General features: G+C 43.9%; 1 protein-coding gene across 2 annotated transcripts in view; it reads left to right on the top strand.

The window, feature by feature from the left end:
- The window catches only part of THSD4 (thrombospondin type 1 domain containing 4), a 585,083-nt gene that overhangs the window by 170,226 nt on the left and 400,162 nt on the right, over positions 1–14,695 (top strand). The window lies entirely within an intron of this gene.

Here is a 14,695-nt window from a genome sequence, read left to right as displayed (position 1 = left end):
GAGTCTCTACTCTGAGTCCTGCTTCATCCTGCCCAGTTGGACATTGGGGACAAGAAACACAGAGCAGAATAACTATTAAAAGAGAAGGAATAGGGTAGGGTGGCTTTTATGGGACTGTTGTAAACTGTTTTACCATATTTTGAGGTGTTTAAAATTTAGGTCATCTTGTAGCTTGATTTTCACATGCTAGACTTTTTGATAGGGGCAAACTAAGGGTTGTGGGTGCTTTGATATTCTTCATGTATTTGCCCCTTACTTTTTAGAGGTAGACCACTGTGGGCAGCAGCTCGTTTGTCACTCTGGGCCTTCAGCTCTGGCCCCAAACCTGCATGCCACACTGAGCATGTAACTGACAGCTACTGTCACTCAAACCTACCTCTTCTGGCTGTCAGGGTCACCACCAGCCCCCTCACAGGACCTCCAGCCTTCACAGAACCTTCTTTTAGAGGAGTTCTGGCAAATACTATTTTTTTCTTTAGTTAAGCGTTTCTTTTATTTTGCCATCTTCACATCTTCCTGGCTGGCCTGGCCCTTCATCTGGCACTGGAAGAGACCCTGACCTTTTAGAAAGCAGGTTTGGAAAGCCCTAAACTAATGGATGATAACTCTCATACCTCTAAGGATAAGAAATGGAATTTTCATGTATGTGCCTTTTGATAGTTTTTTTAAAAGTCTGTTTGGAATATATTCTCACACTGGAGACTGATAAGTTATCATCCCAGTTGTATAACAATGGCCAAGTTGTCATATAAAGAAACGTTTTCTACGTATAGATGTGTTTTTCCAAATACCTAGCAGAACGGAGCTTTTTCTTAAGTATTATTCTTATCCACTCTGTCCTCAAGGATATACCACTCCTATGTGTTTTCATTGTTTTTCAACTACTACCCAAGTTAACCGAAGAACATAAATGGTTCATTTACTGGAAGTCAGAGGAGTAGCTCTCCAACAGGGGGACCTTTGTCCAGAAGGGCCTCTCATTAGCTGGGGACTTGGGGTGCTTTGAGTAATGCTGAGTATCAGGGTTTGGCTTGGTTGTTATTTCTGGGCCAGGTGCTGTGTTCACAGAAGTTTGTCATCACTTTTCCCACTAAAACCCTCAGTGCCTGTTCAAAGCAGAATGCAGCCCTTTGAAGGCCTAACACTTACCAATCAGCCCCAAATTATCCGTGAAGACACTGCTAGAGGAGTAAGGAGTATCAGTAAAAATCTGGACAGTATAACGTGTTCTTTTTTATTGCTTCATCTGCTTTAAATGCTTCATGTAACGTCTGGCAGTAGAACAGTGGATAGGAACTCGATTAAGTTCCAAATTAAGAATTTATAAGCCAGATAATAAAATAAGTGGATTGTGCTGGCGAATTCTAAGAGCGCATCAAAGTGCCCTGATAAATAGTTTTTTTCCCAATGAAATCGTTTCTGAAATCACAGCCAGGGGAATCTTTTTGCTCTGAGATTTTACCATTGTCCAAAACAATATTTGTCTGAGTGAATCCCTTTTCAGGACATAAGAATTTGCCAAAGAAGAAGGTACATGAGCTCTGGACAGAGACCGTTTTATTCAGTATAATCTGTGCCTTTGCTGCAGGGCTACGGGGACTCCTCTGCCCTAAGGTCATTTTCTCCCAATTAACCAATAATTATTTTATGAAAGGGTGGGGGCTCTGTTATTGTTATTTGTATGTTTTTAAACAAAAGTGGGAGCTAAAGGAAAGAGAAAAAAATCAGCTTTGATTCTATCCCTCAGAAATGACTGCCATTATTATTTGGTTTTATGGTATTCAGATTTTTTTTAACAAAAGCTAAGATCATACTATATATAATGTTGCATAGTCTTTCTTTCTAAACTTAAAAATATATGGCAAACAGCTTTTAAGTTAACAAAGAGAGACTCAGTTCATGATTTTTAGTGCTCTGAGTATCCTGTTAAATGAATGGATCATAATGTATTTTATTAATTGCATTCTGAGCGCTATCTTGGTTGTTTGTAGGATGTTGCTATGCAACATAGTGTTTCAGTAACATCTTTAAACATATACCTTTATGTATTGGAGGATAAGCATCCATCTCATCTTCGCTGTTCTAAAAAGTGACATCTCTTCATTACTTTTTGAGCACCTTTCCAGGACTTCTGGCCCTTTGTAGTTCTACTTTCATAAACTGTTTACTAATGTTTTCTGCTAATTAACAACTTCTTCTTTAGATTTCTATAAACCTTTTACTTATCCTCATTTAGTGGCAGGGTCAGGGAAGCCTGGTTCACCTGGCTCTGAACTCTATGTTGGAAGTTCCTAATCGTGATGGAACATCGAAATCTGTTTTCTAGAGATCTTTAAAAACTACTGGAGATATGCTGGTCAAGATGGAGGCATAGGTAAATGTGGCTCACCTCCTCGCAAAACCACAGCAAAAATTACAACTAGACTACCAAACAAACATCACCTAGAACCATCAGAAAATTAAGATGTATGGAAGTCTAACAACCAGGGATTTAAAGAGGCCACATTCACCCAGACGGGTAGGAAAGGCAGAGATGTGGAGAGGTGCAGAGACGCACAGAGATGCTGAACAGGTGACCCACACCCACATGTGGTAGATAGAAATTGGGAGGGATACCTTGGGAGCAAGGGATGCCAGCCTCTCACCACTCCACCCAGCCTAGGGTCCAGCTCCAGGAAGATAAATCCCGGTAACTTCTGGTCCTAAAAACCAGTGGGGGTTGGGGATTCTCAAGAGTCTCTTCTTACAGGGCCCACAATGGACTTAGAACTTATGCAGAGTCACTCCCTCTGGGCTTCAGCACTAGGGCAACAACTAGAAGGGCACCCGTGGAAGATGGGGAGAAAGTGAAGTGACTGCCATCGGGGTGAATTCCGAGAGACAGCTTTCCCCCAGACAGAACTCCAGAAGCCAGGTGGATGCACTGTCCCCTCTCGGAGCCCTCTGCCACACAGAGCCAGAGTGGTGACTTGGGTTGCCCTGCCGTGGCTATTACCTAAGGCCCCACCCTGTCCAACTTACCGGTGAGCTTTTCTTCAATAGGCCATACTACTAAGACAGGGAGTCAAAGCAGCTCCACCTAATACCCAGAAACAAACACAGGGAGGCTGCAAAAATGAGGAGACAAATATGGCCCAAATGAAAGAACAGAACTTCAGAAACAGAACTAAACAAAGTGGAGATAAGCAGTCTCCCAGACTATCAGATGCAGCGTTGAACACACTGCTTATTAGGATGCTCAAAGAACTATTGGGTACTTCAACAGCATAAAAAAGACCCAGGCAGAAATGAAGATTACACTAAGTGAAATAAAGAAAAATTTGAAATAAAGAAAACAGTGGAGGGGATGAAGCTGACTGAGAATCAGATCAATGATTTGGAACATAAGGAAGAAAAAAACACTGAATAAGAACAGCAAGAAGAAAAAAAGAATCCAAAAAAAGAGGATAGTCCAAGGAACCTCCAGGACATCTTCAAATGTACCAACATCTGAATCATAGGGGTACCAGAAGGGGAAGAAAAAGAGCAAGAAATTGAAAACTTATTTTAAAATAATGAAAGAAAATTTCTCCTTCCTTGGTGAAGGAGATAGACATACAAGTCCTAAGAAGACCACACACCAAGACACATCATAATTAAATGCCAAATGTTAAAGATAAAGAGAGACTCTAAAATGCAGGAAGAGAAAAGCAGAGTTACCTACAAAGGAGTTCCCATATGACTGTCAGTTGATTTCTCAAAAGAAACCTTACAGGCAAGAAGAAACTGTCAAGAAGTATCCAAAGTGATGAAAAGCAAGAACCTACAACCTAGATTACTCTACCCAGCAAAGCTATTATTTAGAATCAAAGTGCAGATAAAGTGCTTCCTGGATAAGGTAAAGATAAAGGAGTTCCTCATCACCAAGCCATTATTCTATGAAATATTAAAGGGGCTTAAGAAAAACAAGATCAAAACTATGAACATTAAAATGCTAATAAATTCACAACCATCAAAAACTGAATCTAAAAAAAATAAACAAACTAGGCAAACAAGCAGAACAGAAACAGAATCACAGATGCGGAGATCATTTGGAGGGTTATCCAGTTGAGAGAAGGAAGTGGAAAAATGGGGGAAAAGGTACAGGGAATGAAAAGTATAAATCATAGGTACAAAATAGAGTGATGTTAAGAAAAGTGTAGGAAATGGAGTAGCCAGAGAACTTATGTATATGACCCATGGGCATGAACTAAGAGGGGGCATTGCTGAGGGAATGGGGGTTAGTGGATGTAGGGGGGCAAAGGACAAAAACTTGGACCAACTGTAATAGCCTAATCAATAAAATATATTTTAAAAAAACTACTGGAGCCTGGCCCCTGATCCCAGACATCGACTTAATTGGCATGGGTGGCACCACTGCTATAGTCACACGCCTGCGAAGGGCCCTACTCACGTCCAAGATCCAAGTGGGATGGTTTGGAGGTGTCCTAGGGGAGTGAGCCAAGGCAGCAGGTAATGAAGGCTTGGGGGACACTCTGCAAACGTGCTTCTACCATGCTCAGTCCAGTGCTCCCCTTCTTTGGGCCTGCCGGAAGTCCACTTGGCTGGTGGAAAGTGGCTTGTAAGAATTTGTCAGTCACTTGCCTCAGCTGATTGAGATCATACTCACTTTCCCCTTTTCCCAGCACCATGCCTCCCACCTTCTGCCCATCCCCCACCAAGCTTCCAGCCTTCTGGCTCCTCTTTAAGCCCTCCTCCACTACCCCCCTGCATTGTGCAAGGGGCCCAGGAGGCCACCCTTCCCTTGGAGGCATTGGTTTAGTCCTTAGAAATGGCAGCCTGCATTTGGAGAACGCCACGTACAGAGCTAAGTCTGGTGACCCCTGAAGTAAGGTCTGCATCCCTGAGTTGAGTACCTCTCACAACTCTTTGCTGTTCTGATTCCAAAACCTCCTTGCCCAGGAGGAGACCCTGATTGGCCAGTCCTTAGACAAGCACTGGAATATGCGTTTATGAAAGCTCCCCAAGTGATTCTGCCATCAGCACATCTGGGTCTCACTGGCTCCGGCGCCTGCACCTCCCCCTGTGTTACCCGGGACAGTGGCTGATCCTCTAGGCAAGGCCCACCAGACTCAGATTAGGATGCAGAGAGGCAGGAAGTGAGTGGTGAGCGTGGACTAAGGCTTTGCAGATCTCTGGCAGACACCGCTGTCTGCTTTGGCTAAAGAGGGAATGGGGAGGCAAATGATAAATGGCCTATAAAGCTGTAAAGAACAATGTAGGATGTGCTGGCTTATAAATGTGGAACTCATACAAGCCAGTTAGTTCTGTGGATAAAGCAGGATGAGGTTTCTGTTTGTTTCTGTGGGCGGAACCAGGTCTGTAGACCTAATAGAAACTGGTATTGGGTCTTAAATGGGTCCCCTCTTCCAGAATCTTCCCTCCCAGGCTTTTTGTGTTACTATCGACACTTCTTCCCTGGCATCTTGCATGGAGTGCGTTCACCTGGGTGACACTGGCTCTAACTGGGTGCTGGTGCCTGGGGTCCTCAAGGAGGAAACTTTATTGCTGTTCTGGGTGAGCCTGAGCCTGATGTGAGACTGGCGTGGCTGCGACGTGCTGAACTGAAGAGCGAGCACCGCAGGCAGATGCAGGTGCCTGAACACTCCCTGGGCGATAGGCCTGCAGACCCCTCGGAGCCGCTCCTCACACTAGAAACCTAGGGCTGCTCCACCTCCGTCACCAAGGACCCCTTTGCCTGCACCCAGAGCAGTCCCCTTGGTTCCCTTTGCCTGGGTGACTCTACTTGTGACCTTCAAGGTTAGATAGTAAGAACTGAGAAAGACATTTCCCAAGGGGGCGTACTAGGGGCTGAAGAGCTGGTGCAAGCTGCCTGTTGCATTGATTCCATCTGTGTTGGGGTGACTCTTCTCGGTGGCAGCTCATCCCAGAAACCACTCAGGAGGGGAACTGGTTTGAAAACCAAATGGAAAAGACTGTGTTACACCACAGCAAGACCTTTCCGTCTTTGTGAAACATGCTGGAAGCCACCTTATCTGGCTGTGACCAGTGGGGCCTTTGGTCGGGATGTCTGCCACCCTCGCCAGGTGAGCAGTGAAGGGGAAGAGGGAACCTTGTGCTCCTTGCGGAGGTTGGATGGTGCCTTGACAAGTGTTACTTCTGACCTAATCCTCCTGGATGGAGATCAGGGGAGACGTCGCTTACTCTGTAGTTTGCTGTATAAAGAACAGCATTTCTGTCCCATTGTATTCCAACGTATTCTGTGTCCAGGGTAGTTATAATGTATGGTATTATCCTGCATATTTAAAAATGCATTTGGCAGCAAGTTTTTCAGCGTTGTCACTAAAATCACAGCCCTAATTCCCTTTCCTCCTTTTTATTTCTCACCCAATTGCGAGGACTATATTAGTATTTTCCTTTGGGAAATGCAAGAGCATTACCTAAGAACCTTGACATTATTTCTCAGGAACTCAGGTGCTGCTAATTCAGAAGATGCTTAAAGTGGTGTCTAGCATCCTCCAACCTTGTCTGCGGTAAAATCTATTCCAGGAAGAGAGCCATGCTAAAAGAAGGAACCAAAATGCTTATTTGCCCATCTCATATAATTAATCTCCTGAACAGACTTGTGGATTTATGCAAGAAGAGTGGTAGAATATAAAAGGTCATTAATCATCCTGGCATCATGATCTCATGTTGTTATGAAGTAAATATACTTACTAAACGGATCCAGATGCTATCAAATACGTGTCCAATAAAGCTTATTTTCTCCCCTTGGCCCAGGCAATAAGCATATGAGGCTTGTTTGTAACACCTCCCTCCCATCAATGGCCAGTGGCCCTACACATATTCTTTTCATCTCTTTCCCCAACCACTCTGTTGTGGTGAAAGGTGGGCAAGTGTTTTCTGATAAGAATTCTGGGGGGTATCCTAAGGAGGGAGGAGACTTTGCCCCATGACCCAGAGCCAATGGATGACAGAGAAATGAAAATCACATGGCAAATCATCTACCAACTTGGGACAAAACATTTTTCTCTATTAATCTTCTTGCCTAATGCATCCAAGTACAAATTGCAATGGGAGACATTGCCAGTCCCGAGGACATACTTGAGTCTTAGAGGGTCCCCTGCAACCTGCCACATAAAGATGGAAGGATAGAAAGATGGAGACACTGAATTACCATCCACACCAGGTTCTCGGTGTGGGTGAGCCATCTCCTTGAAACTATCCACAGGAGTTGGCTGCAGGGCTGGAAGCGGGTCAGGGGTTGTGATGCGAGGGACTGGGAGAGAGGGCGGAGCTCATAGTGAATTGAGGGCAATGGTTAATGTGGGTTTGGAGCCAGATAACTATAGGTTCGAACCTCTCATAACCTTCAAAGTTACTCTTCCTTTCTGAGTTGCTGGGAGGATTAATTGAAGTTACTATAAACATCCCAGTACCTCAAATGCACCTAAGATGTGGTAGCTTTTATAACCCTCATTAACAAGATTATCACAGATGGAGAATGAGGTTGTCCAGGAGAAAGGGGTGAGTAAAGAAAAAGCTATTTACTCCCGTAGCAGAGTGGGGCTCGTCCTGCTGGGAAAGGCCTCTCCTGGCAGCCAATTTCAGATCTTTCCTCCTGCAGTTCCCACCCACTGCCCTCCCAAATGTCCCAGGCTCTCTGGGTCGTGGAGTTGGACAGGTCAGCCCTCACCACCCACTGGCACCGTGACCAACACACACGCCTTTCCTTTACCACCGAGGAAGAGGGAAGATGCTGACCTTGCCTCCCAAATGTGTAAGAGCTGGAAGGCTTAGAGCCAGGGAGGGAGAGGGAAGCAATTATGTATTGGTGCCTTCTCCACGGCCAGACCCTTGCTATCTGAGTCAAAGATTTTATCTCACTCTTGTCCTTACAATGACCCTGAGAAGCATAATCATCCAAGGAAGCCAAAGGGACACCAGTTTATCTTTCTGAAAAGTCCTCGCTCATTCCAGTACACCTCTGTGCTTCTCGGGTACCTCTCTTAAGAAATTAAGGTAAACAAAGCAGTACACATGCAAAAACAGTTTGCAGGGGAAAGGGTTTTGAGATACACATGCTTGTGTTTTGCTCCGTATGGGTTTAAATTTCACTAGATGCACAGTATTTCTGTCTGGTGTCTGAGAGAGAAGCAGGTCTCTGAAATCCTGCTTGAACAGGAATTCTGTGGTCACATAAAGTTGGGAGTGCCATGTGTGATATTCCTGTCATGACAACTCACAGTGCACATTAGCATGTTCAAGGCTCTGGGAAAGTCCTGTAGTTAAAAACAAAAACTATTTATGATTGCCTAACCCAGTGTCTTCCAAATGTACTGTAGATCTCTGCACGGTGTGTGAAATGCGTGTTAATATTCCACTGCATTTCCTCACAGATCATGCTTTGAAAATATCAGTCTGAAGTACAAGTATACATTTCTCAGATTTCTAATTTGGCATCCTTTTCAAGTCTGGAAGGATATTCAAACACCATCGCAGAATTTCTTCCTTTATACTGTCTCCAGGTCCTGCTCTGTGCCTCCCCTCAGAACCATTTTCCCTTCAGGCTTTGGGACAGCTTGTCCGCTTTGTTTCTTGGGGATTCTCTGGGATTCTGATCTGTAAGGGTTGCTCTTCTTGAATGGAACCTTTTTTCACGTGTGTGAGTGTGTGAGTGTGTGTGTTCAAAGACTTATTTAGAGAGAGGGGAAGGGAGGGAGAAAAAGAGAGAAAGAAACGCTGATGTTGCCCCTTCCACACCCCCAACCAGAGATGTGGCCCACAACCCAGGCATGTGCCCCAACTGGGAATTGAACCAGCGACCTTTATGTTTGCAGGCCGGCACTCGATCCGCTGAACCGCACCAGCCAGGACACTAGTGTGTTATTAAGGCCGGCTGAGTAAATGTGCTGAAGGCTCGCACTTGGTATGTTAGGTACCCATCTCGCCGTGGCCGTTAGGACTCTGTGTCAGTTTCCGTCCTTCCCACATACGACTTAGTGTTATACTAAGTTTCTACATCTGTGTGATTTATTTGCATATTAAGTACCTTGGATATGCCAGCAGACTGAACCTTTAAGGCTAAGTGTGTCAGAGGCCCCCAAGACCACCCTTCGGCTTGAGAATTTGGAATTGTAGGACTCCGGAAAGCTGATTATACTCACAGTTATGATTTATTACAGGGAGAGGTTATAGGTAAAATTAGCAAAGGGCAAAGGTGCATGGGGCGAAGTCCGGGAGAAATCAGGAACAGGAATCCAGGTAGGCCTTTCAGTGAGTGGTGCGGGGATGCACTTAATTATATCAGCAGTGATGTCACAACTCATGTGAAGTGTTGTTGACGGGGCAGCTCTCCTGTGCCTCGGTGTCTGGGGTATTTATAGGGGCTGGTCCTGTGGGCATCCAGCACCTGCATGACTGACCTCAGCTATTCGGACTCTGGCACCTGCCCACTTCCCCACTTCTAGGCAAAAGCAGGTGTTCACCCGAAGTCACACTGCAGGGATGAGTTCAGGTGGCCACACTGGCAGAGCATGTCAAGGCCTCAGGCACTCTTCCACACACTTGTCAGGGCACTATTCCTGGGGCTCGAAGTTTCTCTCCCAGTTGCCTGGCCTTAAGACCAGCCTTTCTTTGTAATGTGCAGGGTTTGGACATCACAGGCCTGCTGAATTAGCCCCCTTTTAACTCTGCCTACCTCCTAAACTTCTTTTTTCTTCTTTAATTTTTAAAAATATTTTATTGATTATGCCATTACAATTGTCCCATTTCCCCCCTTCATTCCCCTCTACCCTGCACATCCCTCCCCTCCACATTCCCCCCCTTTAGTTCATGTCCATGTGTTGTGAGTTCTTTAGCTTCTCTATATTTCCCATGCTATTCTTGCCCTCCCCCTGTCTATTTTCTGCCTGCCATTTTATGTTACTTATTCTCTGTACCTTCTCCCCCCTCTCCTCCTTCCACTCCCCTGTTGCTAACCCTCCATGTGATCTCCATTTCTGTGGCTCCACTCCTGATCTAGCTGTCTGCTTAGTTTGCTTTTGTTTTAGATGTGGTTGTTGATAACTGTGAGTTTGCTGTCCTTTCACTGTTCATATTTTTTACCTTCTTTTTCTTAGATAAGTCCCTTTAACATTTTATATAATAAGGACTTGGTGATGATGAACTCCTTGAACTTGACCTTATCTGAGAAGCATTTTATCTGCCCTTCCATTCTAAATGAAAGCTTTGCTGTATAGATCAGTCTTGGTTGTAGGTCTTTGGATTTCATGACTTGGAATACTTCTTTCCAGCCCCTTCTTGCCTGTAAGGTCTCTTTTGAGAAATCAGCTGATAGTCTGATGGGAACTCCTTTGTAGGTGACTGTCCCCTTATCTCTTGCTGCTCCTAGAATTCTCTCCTTCATTTTAATCCTGGGTAATGTAATTATGATGTGCCTTGGTGTGTTCCTTCTTGGGTCTAATTTCTCTGGGACTCTCTGAGCTTCCTGGATTTCCTGAAAGGCTATTTCCTTTGCCAGATTGGGAAAGTTCTTCTTTACTATTTATTCAAATAGCTTTTCCACTTGTTGCTGTTCCTCTTCCCCTTCTGGTACCCCTATAATTAGAATGTTGGAACGTTTAAAGATGTCCTGGAGGTTCCTAAGCCTCTCCTAATTTTTTTTGAATTCTTGTTTCTTCATTCTTTTCTGTTTGGTTGTTTCTTTCTTCCTTTTGGTCCACTCCATTGATTTGAGCCCTTTCTATCACCATTGGTTTTCTGTGCATTTAGCTTCATTTCACTTATTGTACCCTTCATTTTTTTCATCTAATTTGTGACCAAAATCAACCAGTTCTGTGAGCATCCTGATCACCAGTGTTTTGAACTGTGCATCTGATAGGTTAGCTATCTCTTGGTCACTTAAAAGTATTGGCTCTGGGGCTTTGATTTGTTCTTCTGTTTGAGCCATAATGTTTTGGTCTGGTTGCGCCTGTTTGTGTGAGGATCGGAGCCTTAGATGTTCACCGGGGCGGGGCAACCTAGGTCTCTGGGTTGTGATGCTGTATGGAGGGCGGGGTCAGAGATGGAGCAGTGGCATTTGTTCTCTTCTCTCTCGTATTTTGGTCCCCTCTGCTGCTTCCCACAAGCAAATTGGGCCCTCCTGGTGCTGGTTCCTGGGTGTGGGCTTGTGTACATTCTAGGACCCTGTGGGTGTCTCCAACAAACTCTCCTGTGAGTCTGGGAGTCTCTCCTGGCACCTCAACCCCTGAAAAATTTTTCAGTTGGTGCTTTTAGGTTTTATTTTGTGTTGCTGGGGCCCTGGGTTGCATGGTCTGTCTCACTGCCCTTTTCTTCACCTGGTTTATCTGCATGTGAATGTGTGTCCGTGGTCAGCCAGCCGCGTTGGGCATCTCACTGGGTCTGCCTGTTGCCATCTTGCCCAGGTCCCCTAACCACCACCTTTTCCTGCTGGGACCCCTCTTTGCCGGCTGCTGACTCTGCCCCTCTTACCGGTCTCTATGAATGGTTCATTGTTGTCGGACTTCAGTATAGTTCAATTTTCTGTCTGTTCTGGTTGTGTTTTTGTTTCTAAATCTTTGTTGTCCTTAAATTTGGTTGTGTGAGGAGGTACAGTATTTCCACCTACGCCTCCATCCTCCCGCCTCCTAAACTTTTAATTGTTCTTGTAAGTTGCTACTTTCTTAGAATCACTGAATTCTAGTCAAATGACAGGTGCTTCACTTGATACCTTCTCCCCTAACTAAATGCTTTTTGAAATATGACAAGACAATTTGGAAGGTCGGGGTAGCTCTATCTCTTTCCTTTCTTTTCATTTTATTTTATTTATTTTTTACTGAGATAAAGTTACCATTTTACCCAATATATAGTGTACAGTATTACAATTTTTAGTATTTCACAATGTTTTGTAACTACTCCCTCTACCTAATTCCAGAACATTTCTATCTATCCCCCAAAACTCCTTGTCTTTTATTTACCCTCTCTTTCTATTTTTTGCAATCATACATCTACCTTCTTTCTCTGTAGACTAACCTATTCTGGACATTTCATATAAATAGAATCATGTGGTCTTTATGACTGGCTTCCTTCACTCAGCACAATATTTTCAAGTTTCATTCATGTGGGTGCATGGGTCAGCTCTTCACTTCTCTGTTTACCAAATAATATTCTATCCTATGGGTATACCATATTTTGTCCATTCCTCTGTTGGTGAACATTTGGATGGGTTCCACTTTTTCACTATTATGAACGATACTGCTGTGAACATTCATGTTTAAGTTTTTATGTGAACTTAGGTTTTCGATTCTTTTGGGAATATACCTAGAAGTGAAATTTCTGAGTCATATAACAGCTCTATGATTACCTTTTTGAGGAGCCTCCAAACTGTATTCTGCAGCAACTGAAACATTTACATCCCACCAGCAATGTATGAGGGTTCTGATTTCTCCACATCCTTGCCAACACTTGTTACTGTTCATCTTTTTTATTTCAGCCATTATAGTGGGAGGAGGGGTAAAGTGGTATCTCACAGTGATTTTTTTTTTTGCTTTTTTAAAATAACAATGGTGTCTAGCATCTTTTCATATACTTACTGACAATTTATATGTCTTTTTAGGAAAAATGTCTATTGAAATTCTTGCCCATGAAAAAATTTTGTAGTTTGTTTTTTATTGTTAGGTTTAAGAGTTATTTATATATTCTAGAAACATCAGTTATATGCTTTACAAATTTTATGGGTTGTCTTTTCACTTTCTATATGGTATCTTTTGAAGCACAGAAGTTTTTATTTTGGTAAGTCCAATTTATCTTCTTCTTTTGCTTCCTGTGCATTTGGTGTAATATTTAAGAAGTCATTGCCTAATCCAAGGGGGTGAAGATGTACACCTGTGTTTCCTTCTAAGACTTTTATAATTTCTATCTACCTGCAACTTTTTCTATTTCTACCTATTTACATTTTCACGTATAAGTCTTTGATCCATTCTGAGTTGGCATTGGTAAGTGGTAGCAGGAAGGGGTTGAACTTCATTCTTTGGCATTTGAGCATCCAGCACAATGCCCATCACTGTTTGTTAAAGAAACTCTTTCTCCCCGTTGAATGACCTTGGCCCCTTTGTTGGAAATCAGTCGACCATAGATGTCTGGGCGTATTTCTCATTTATCTCTTAACAAATAGACGAGGTTTCAGGATTAATGGTGATGTGCAGGCGGCCTAGACCAGCCGGTGCTGCCGCCTGCTGTTTGGCTCTCAGCTATGCTGTGCGTGTGCTCAAACGGACCCCCCAGCCATGGCAGCTCCCTGCCTCTGCAGTTGGTCTTCCTCCTGAAAAGACCTGCTGTTCATACAACTCCTAAAATGCCATTGTTAACAGCTCTGGGGGGAGCTTGAGCTGGTGGACCAGAGAAAGGTAGCAGCTGGATAACACCAGCACCCCTGTCCTGTGGGGCGACAGCTTTCACACAGCGGGCCTTGGAGCCCTGACCTTCCATCTGAGTAGTTCTGCTCTTAGAGTTCTGTCTATCTGTCTATCTTTCTATCTGGCAGGATTTAATTTTAGAAAGCCAACACAGACTTTATGGCTCTCTTTTACCATGAGATTGGGAGACATTCTTTAGAAATAAGTTATCGCTGAGTTGAAAGGATACCTAGGACATTATGTAATTCTCTCCACCACAGTGTGCCAACTCTACCTTGCCTATTCTATCAGCTTAGATTTATGTAGTCCAGTGTTAAGTGGCAGGCACCCAAAAGAAAGTGACTTAAACGAGATAGAAGTTGATTTCTCCCTTACTTTAAAAGTTCAGTGGAAGATCATCCAAAACTGAAACGATGGCTCTGCCCTGCGAAGACCTCAGCACCCAGAACTTTCCAACTCATCACTCTTCCAGTTTTAGGGTTTGGTCCTGTATGGAAAGAAACTCACCCTTGCTCCTGTGTATCTTTTTCACTCTCACACCTACTACCACACTCACAGTACTACTGACATCAGATGAGAGAGATTTTTCCCCCCACTGACCAATTCTCTGCAACACCAGCTGACACTTTCAATTTGACACTGTCTACCTAGAGACAGCGTCAGATACCATAGATTAAAGGCTCAGTCTCACAACACGTCCGTCCCCAACCACCTGAGGTACTATTGACAAGTCCAGGTCACGTGGGCTTCTGACTAATAAGTTGTATAAGGGGAGACCCACCCAAAATCTGCAGTTATCTTCTGGAGGGCAGCCCCTTGTAGTACAGGATTCCTCTGCTAGGTGAATGTTCTAGGAACCCAGCTGTATCAGTGCACCAGCTGGTGGTGTTGTGAGAGGCTATTTGGCTTCGGTGAATTTTTTTTGAAGACTTTCATCTTGTTTGCCCATTTCATGATGGATGGTTTACGAGTACGCCTGCCCACACAAGCTGAGTGTTCAGTTTTTGACCAAAACCAGCACGATCCCTGTGCCTGATCCTCCTTATCTCATCCCAAGTGATGTTTTTTTGTCTCTCCGGATGGAAAAAGTCCAGGAAGGGAAATGTTTTGCCTACGTGGAAGAAGTGAAACAAAAAAAATGGCAGAAGCACTAAACAGTGTCAAAGTCAACGAGTTCAAAAACTGTTTTGAACGGTGGAAAAAAGGTCTCGATAGGTGTATTATATCAAATGGAGAGTACTTAGAAGATGACTGAAGTTTAAACATGTAAGAATAAAATA

This window comes from Artibeus jamaicensis, unplaced genomic scaffold (assembly GCF_021234435.1).
Source record: "Artibeus jamaicensis isolate MK-2021 breed Jamaican fruit bat unplaced genomic scaffold, CSHL_Jam_final scaffold_286, whole genome shotgun sequence".
Classification (NCBI taxonomy): Eukaryota; Metazoa; Chordata; class Mammalia; order Chiroptera; family Phyllostomidae; genus Artibeus; species Artibeus jamaicensis.
The sequence above is the reverse complement of the archived record's forward strand: the minus strand, read 5'-3'. Positions and strand labels throughout refer to the sequence as shown.